The following is an 8871-nucleotide window of genomic DNA, read 5'->3' on the forward strand; positions in this document are numbered from 1 at the left end:
GTCCATGGACGACGGCATTTGCTTACAGACTATTCGTCTACTCGTTTGCTTCCTAAATAAATAAACATTACAAGAAATAATGGGGACTCGAACCCACGTTCTCTGGGTTGCACTTATTCACCACAGTTTCATGTAGACTATATATAAATAAATAAATATTATAGGACATTATTACACAAATTGACTAAGTCCCACAGTAAGCTCAATAAGGCTTGTGTTGAGGGTACTTAGACAACGATATATATAATATATAAATATTTATAAATACTTAAATACATAGAAAACACCCATGACTCAAGAACAAATGCTCCATGCTCATCACACGAATAAATGCCCTTACCAGGATTTGAACCCGGGACCATCGGCTTCATAGGCAGGGTCACTACCCACTAGGCCTAGGCTATTTAAAAAACCCATATTCTGCCAAAAAAATCCCTTTTATGCCAAAAATGCCTTAAATCATTTTGGAAAAGAGCTGCTACTGTTCCAACTGCTTGATCGGTTTCTATGAAACATAGCTAAGAACCATCGCAAGGAAACTCGATTTCACTTTAAAAAAACCTATTGGTATCGGTCCATTTGTTGGAGAGCTACAATCCTACAATGCCACAGACAGACAGACAGACATTGGCGTCAAACATATACCTAAATCCCTCTTTTTGCGTTGGGGGTAAAATACTGGGTGTTTATTTAGTGACCTGCAAAAATTTACGGAATGTACACCGTGTTCTTTTTTCTGTTTTTTATTACCGTTAATTTCAAGGGTGCATCCATGAGCTTAAATTAAGTAATTTTCTCAAAGACACCGGTATCCTAATTAACTCCATTACGGAAATAATCAAAAATTATTTTTTATCTTATAAGACCCATACAAGCGCCTGCCTGCCTACATACACTTACCTGCCTGCCTGTTTACATATTGATTAGTGTTTAGTACGAGATAATACATTTGCTACTAAACGTAAGTACTATCTCGGACGATTGATGTTCGAAATGACATTGATATGTCACAGTTTTCAATTATTTGGTTGAGTTAAATGTAATGCCCGTGTTACAACAACGCTATATGCAACATTTAATGACTTTTTATAAATATCTAATTTTTTTTTTTAATTAACTATGGCATTTAGTTTCCTTAAACGTACTTACCGATACCCTGAAGTTAACGGAATTCAATAAAAACACGGTGTATATGTCATACTCGGCAACTTTTACTGTAGGCCCAAACGTGAAATCGCTAAAAAAATTATATACGCTTCCATAGAAAATGTGACCTTGGTCATACAAAATATATAAAACAGCCAATTTTTTTTCGCTATTGCGGGGTTGGTCCTATAGTAAAAGTTGCTATGTATGACCTATATATTCACCCCGTAAATTATTGCAGGTGACTAAATAAACACGCAGTATAAATCTAGCGCACTGTATTTAGTAACTCCATGACTGAAGTTCCACTAACGCATCGATCCAGTTAGTTGACGAACAAACGGTCGAGCGGACGCTGCCTTTTGTCTTCCAGTCGACCAGTGATGGGCACCTTCGCCGAGAACTAGGCCGAAAACATTCGGCTAGTAGCATTGTTAGTTGAGGGACAAACGGTCGAGCGGACACTGCATTTTGTCTTCCAGTCGACCAGCGATGGGCACCTTCGCCGAAAACTAGGCCGAAAACATTCGGCTAGTAGCATTGTTAGTTGGGTTGGGGGACAAACGGCCGAGCGGATTAAATAATTGACATTTCCCTGCCTATGAAGCCGATGATCCCGGGTTCAAATACTCGTAAGGGCATCGTGTGTTCAGCACGGATATTTGTTCCTGAGTCATGGGTGTTTTCTATATATTTAAGTATTTTATATATTTATATATTACATATACATCTTTGTCTAAATACTCTCCAGACAAGCCTTATTGAGCTTACCGTAGGACTTTGTCAATTAGTGTAATAATAGTTTATTAACAAAAATACAGGAGGCGTAAATCCAGGAAATTAGAAAGGGACAAAAGTATGGCGCGCCGCGCAAAACTTGCAAAATTTGTCTAACGCGCGGGTTTTTTGAGTCTTTAGAAAGCTTAGGCCCTGACTATGGACTACACTATTTCGAAATTCGACGGAACACGGGCACATCTGGATGAGATTAGCTCAGGACCAGGACAAGAGGAGTACTCGAAGAGAGGCCTTATGTGCAGTGGGCGAAAAAAGGATGATATTAACACTTCTAAAAATCGAAGGAAACTAAACAAGTGAATCCGCGAGCATAGCTAAAGTGTGCTATGGGTGTACAAGCTCGGCCCAGTGGCGGAACAAACAGAGCATTGTTCATTAACTAGGCTGCTAGTGCTGTGACGAGAATTATAGGCCGAAATAGTTATTTACGTAATAACTACAGTGAAATCCGCAGAAGATACTAAAGGGAACACACCAAAAGGGCGTCATAAGCGGGAAAGCGTTTTAACCCTTTTCCAGGCCGCACCAATCTACAAGGTTTTCCCAAAAAATCCAAATATACTTATTCCAATTAATCCAGCTTTGATGATTCATTTGAAGACAAGTAACATTTCCTGAAAGTGTAATCTAATTTGAACCTTAAATCTGAATGCTAAAGTTGAAATTCTAATGGCGCGTATGTGGTCGATAAATCGTACTATGCCTGGAAAAGGGTTAACCGTAAGATAATGTATAGCAACAAAGTTTCAGGGACCTACGTGTAAAATGGCGTATTACGCGGGTTGTCTTATTAAACGTGATTGTACATATATTAATAAGCTATCTAATTTTTTTTTTTAATAGCCTATATTGTGTCCCACTGCTGGGCAAAGGCCTCCCCTGCCCTCCGCCACTCGTCACGGCCCTGTGCATGCTCCCGCCAGTCGCTACGAAATGAGTCCAGGTCGTCTCGCCATCTCGTCTGGCCTTCCTCTAAGCTATCTAATTATAATCCTAAATAAAAAAGTAAATTTCCTTTATTTCTAAGCATTATGGTATCATTTGCAGACGTTTCTGAGTAATACAAAATAAATTTATCTGATTATATTTTAGATTCTTAATGCTTTTATTATTATTTTATTTTACATTATTTCCAGAAATCCAGTCCTACGGAATCCCACACAAATCAGCGTAACTTCGATTGTATGGCGGCGGCGGCGGCCTCAGAAGATAGAATTTTAGAGTTAGACCAAGATAAATCTGCAACAATTTTGATATAGATCTATGGCGGCGGCTCTAGGTTCGATACTCTTAAAAAAACGAGACCAAAGTCTAAGAATGAATGAATGAATGAACAGTTTATTTGTGTGGAAAAGATTTTATATAATAATATTGTTTTCATCACACTTGCTCGAAAAAGATCCTATTTCATGCAGGTATGCTGAAGGACAAAGGCCTATTTTGTTCCCGTGGGAGTTATGGATAGTGAAAAAAAAGCTATAACTCCGTAGGGCAAGTAGCATAAATGAGTTTTACTTTTAAAATACTGACGTTTATAATTTAATATTTTTGTTTATGTTTACAATTATTTAATTTGATTAATTTAACAGCCGATAAAAATATTTTTTACATAATTTTCAATCGTGGCTGAATGCCGAATAGGTCTGTGCCTTCGATGCCTCAACTGCCAAAAAATTACAAAATGGCGGACGAATGTTTGATATGTCACCGTATTTAAGAATTATTTAGCTTAAAATTTAGTTTTTGCTTTACAAGTGTGATGAAAAACATTGTGTGTAACTCCGGGGGTAAGAATATTGTAAACTCGGGTCTTTAATTCCCTCCAGCCTGCGGCTATCGGGTATTACCACCCTCGTATCGAAGATTTCACTTACCCTCCTCATTGCACAATGTACCATATGGTGTTACTTTACCAAACTAGTACGACAATTAGCACATTACATTTTTTTAAAGTAAAATGTTATACGATACATGTGCGCATAGGCAATTCAGAACTCGTGTCGATTTAAAACACCCTTCGGTCGTGTTTTTATTAATCCCCCCTCGAATTTTCTATTTTTTGCACTTGTATCGTAATGTACTATTTCATCACACTTGCTAGGCGATGCGGTCTGTAATTCCTAAATTGCGACCTGGGGCTGTACTGTACTTACAAAATTAGGCAGAAGTTTTATTTATTTTCCCTTTTCCTCACAAGTGTGATGAAAAACATTGTGTGCCACGGCGCGTATAGGAATTAAGATTTAGTGTTAATTAAACACTCGCCTTTGGCTTCGGTTTTCAATTCACACTCGTTCGCAATTTTTTTTACCGCCCTTAACACACAATGTTTTATTTTGCAGGTCACCAATTTACGGATTACCAACCTTTCCAAAAAAAAAAGAAAATAAATAAAAAACACCCAGCAATAGAAACAAAAGAACACCGATTTACCCAAAACAAAGACGCCCCATTTCTTATATTCCCCACCTAATTCTCGAAATACGACCCTCATTTAAAGCATAGATTAAAAAATAAATGCCTCACATACGTAACCTACATACGATACGACCACCGTAATTGATTCCACCCCACAGATTGCTTCCCAATAAATGGTGTATACAAGATAAAATATCACTGTACTCATACATTTTTTCTCACTCACACATTACATCGACTATACGACGGTTCTGCGGTCGGCTCACAAGTTTGTTTTTGTTTCAAGTCATAATAACATAATATGTTGGTTAGATACTCGTTTCTTATTATGCCCTAGTTACCTATACAGTGACATTCTATAAATTGTCATCTTTTCTACGTGTACGTTTCTCAAAAAATAGTTGCCCAGAAGAGAGCGCTGTTGACAGGTCCCTATAACCAATATTATTCACTGGCTATAATATATAAATAATATTACCCATTGGCTGCTGCCATACGGTGATATTTTTGCATTAAAATATTTTTTTTGTTATATGTGACTTAGAGTGAATTACTAAATCTCCGCTCCAAATCCCCTGAATAAACTCTAACATTTTGTACGAATAGTATAAAGTGGTGAAGGATGCAGAGTATTTGTAGTTCATGGCGTACTTTTCTTGCGTCTTCGACAATCTTTTTTGTCATTGGTGTGGTAAAATTGTTTATAATTAGAAAATCTTTTCTTCTTGTATACATCGGTGACATATACGAGTATTACATTACTTTCAACGTCTGTTGTCAAAGACTCTCCTTTCCAGTAAAAGTTATTTGTTTTACAAGGGGGCAAAGTTGTTGTTTAACCTCTCTTGCTAATATTGATAGGGCAAGCGAAAGATTCCAAAATTGAACCACGCGAGTAGAGAGTGGTTTGAAAACTGGAATCTTGAGCGTTGCGAGGGTTTCAAGGCACGAGTGTTAAACAAATTTGCCACTGAGTGAAACACAACATTTTTCACCACTTATTAACTGTATAACATCAAACAAAATGAAAGCAAATCAATTCAAAGTAATCATTATTTAAAAGTCAATTTTACCAGCCAACATAAAGAAACTACTCAAAAGTTGCATTTGATTACTTTGCCCCACATGTGGACAAAATGCAACTTTCTGATCAGTTTTTGAACAATCAAGAGAGCCGCGTTGTTGCAGAGTTACCAGCTGGTTTGGTGAGAAATAAATTAGTACCACCTAAAATCTGCAACATGGCGAAGATCGAAAAAGATCTTGTCGGGGTATCTAAATGCTTGATTTATCTAATGGAGGTAGTCTATTATCCCACCCCACCCTCTCAGGAATGCCCTCCCCTTGGTATGAGCATTTCTAAAACTCATTTCGTGTAAGACAACCATAATTGATTTAAGTGGAAATAGTTGGTAGCCAAATTGTTTTCGTTCGGAGTTTGCGTTACAATCTGCTATAAAAATAATAGAAGGCATGATTAAAGACATTTTTCTTTATACCATGTTGGTGGCAAACAAGCATACGGCCTGCTAGATGGTAAGCGGTCACCTGGACGCCTGCAACTCTAGGGGTGTTACATGCGTGTTGTCGAAACTTCTTTTTTGAAGAACCCCATACTGTAGTATCTCGAGAAAACTATTAATATACCTAAAATCAGGTTTATGCCCGCGGTTTGATCCGCGTTAAAAAAAGACTTCCGCGAGTACCATCAGTCAGAAGAGTCCGTAAAATGGACTCCAAAATACAGGTTATTTTAGGGTCTATAGAACTTTTCTTCCAAATTCGTACAGCCGAGCCGTTATGACATTACAGGACAAGAACACTCGAAAGCTCTAATCAAAGGGTTCAACAGCAAAACTGCTAGGGAGCTTCTAGGGCTCAAAAGACACAAAGCCTGCGCGGTGACCAGAATTTTGACTGGACACTGTAAATTGAACAAACACATGTTTCAAATCGGAAAGAAACAAGACGCGACATGCAGGTTCTGCCATGAGTCAGAGGAGACTGCAATGCACATTCTCTGCTCCTGTGGACCACTAATGTCAAAAAGAAGTACCCACTTAGGGCGGCACGTATTGCAACCCTATGAGGTACAGAACATTACGGCCCAAAGAATCTGGAATTTCCTGGATTCAACGGGCATCAGTAATGAACTTTAAAGGGCTGTCACAATAGACCAATGCCTGGTCGACGTGGCATTCAAAGGCCCACAAACTACAATAATAATAATAATAATATGACATTACTGACCAAAACAAGGGTCCAATGAGGAACCGAGGAAGAAGAAGAAGAAACAAAATAAACATATTTTGTTTCTTCTTCTTCTTCCTCGGTCCCTCATTGCTCAGGATCGCGACCATGTATGCTCCGTCTCCATATGGTGTGGTCATAAGCCATATGGCACACGCACTGCATGTTGCCGCCAACCACCCTCTTCTCAGCATCACACCATCTCGTGGGTGCTCTTTCATACGCACACTTGCCATTGCGTCTTAGCAATAAACCTTAATATTATTTGTCTGTATCGGGACTATCAATATTTTTAAGATTTTCTTGTAACAATCTTGCCAGGCTAATGAAAATCTTGTGGGCGAATTCCAGGGAATTCTGTCTGGCCAAGCATTCCTGAAATATTACTGCCAAAAATAAATCTGCCTCTTCAAGATGTAATTTGCTAAGCTGAATACCTAGCTACCTTCTGAATATATAACTTAAAGAAATGCTTAGTTTTATGCCAGTATTCTCAGACTGTTATAGAATGTTCCAAATGGGACACATTATATTCCAAATGGGACACATATATGTTCCAAATGGGAAGGCAACACCTATAGCTACCGGCCTTGCGAGCACTCGGTCTTGAATTATTGATGCCGTGGCGCTATCATCGATTTTACCCATTATGTATTATTGAAACATCCAAGTGGCATCCAAGATCTATACAGGGTGATTCATAAGGATATTACTCGAGTCTGTTTGAGGCCGCGAACGTGTCCACCGTGGACCCTGCGCGAGACGCGGCGCACGGCGTCTGGCGTGTGAGAGAGACCATAGTGCATTTTCATAGTAAGCATTCGTACGTCGCGTACAGCGTCACGCCGGACGCGTTTGTTGCAGATCAGAGGGCCTACCGCGAACCACGTTCGACGTGTTGCCTCCCTATCACACTTACGCACGAATTTACAAGTGCGACAGAGAGGCAACACGTCGAACGTGGTTCGCGGTAGGCCCTTAGGGCTGGCCGTGCCGGCGGCGCGCACAATGCACAGAAACTCACCACTCCTCCGCGCGTTATCGCTACTCAATGCACTCCTGACATCAGCACCAGATTCTGACTTGTTTGCACATTTGGGTGGAGATGGGCGAATGTGTGTCGAGAGTGTCTAAGGGCTCCTCTACACGATGGCCCAGCGTAGGCCAGTCCAAGGGACGCAGCTATGCGGTGAAATGAGATAGCAATATCACTTGCTCCCTCTAACGCATAAATGCGTCCCTAGGACTGGCCTACGCTGGGCCATCATGTAGAGGAGCCATAAGGTTTTGTGAGATGATGGATGATAGACATACAATACCATGCTCGCTCAGTACGCAGATGCCGACATGTTTAGCGTACCTATATGCAATACTGCTAGACACTTTCTAAATTCGAATTATTGTAATTAATTATTTTACTCTTTTATATGTTCTAAATATTGTAATTAATTGACTGAATATGTAAATTTTATTTTTCTTTTAATATATAGGAGGCAAACGTTTACACGAATCGCTTGCTAGTAAGCAATTACCGTTGGCCATGGACACCTGCAAAGCTTCTAGAGAAATGCATGGAACGGGCTATAACATACATTTTACAGTACATATGGTGCTACTTTCCCGCCCTAGTGCGCTAACTAGACTATACGTGCGTATGTCGAAAATTGAAAGGGCCATATGTACTGTAAAACGTTATACCAATACAGGTGCGGAAAGGTTATTCGCAACTCGTGTCGATTTAAAACAATCGCTACGGTCGTGTCTTAGTTTATCGCCACTCATTGGGAATTTCCTACTTTTCGCACTTGTATCGTAACTGAACTATTACGAAATGTCAATATCCAGAATCCAGAGTGATAACATCAGTCGAACATAACATAATTAGTTTTTTATATGCGCGAGTATTGTATTTACAAAATGTGTAATTTTCATCAAGATAATCATAGTTGTGTTGAAGGAAATAATTATAAAATTAACCAAATACCATGTAGTTGATACGCATTTTCTATTTCATTTCATTTCGAACTCTATCGTAAAGAGTATAAAGTCTATTATTCTTTGAACGCTAGAACCCATTAAGGAACAACACATCAACACATTTAATTAGTACAAAAACGCACTGTGTTAATAATTACATGATTGCTACTCAAATATGGACCTTAATTCGTTAAGTTAAGAGCTACAAAACGGCCTTTGTTTAACTACCCTTGTTTTACTTATAAATAGTTGGACACAGATATACAATTAATGGAATATAGT

This window comes from Cydia pomonella, chromosome 23 (assembly GCF_033807575.1).
Source record: "Cydia pomonella isolate Wapato2018A chromosome 23, ilCydPomo1, whole genome shotgun sequence".
Taxonomy (NCBI): domain Eukaryota; kingdom Metazoa; phylum Arthropoda; class Insecta; order Lepidoptera; family Tortricidae; genus Cydia; species Cydia pomonella.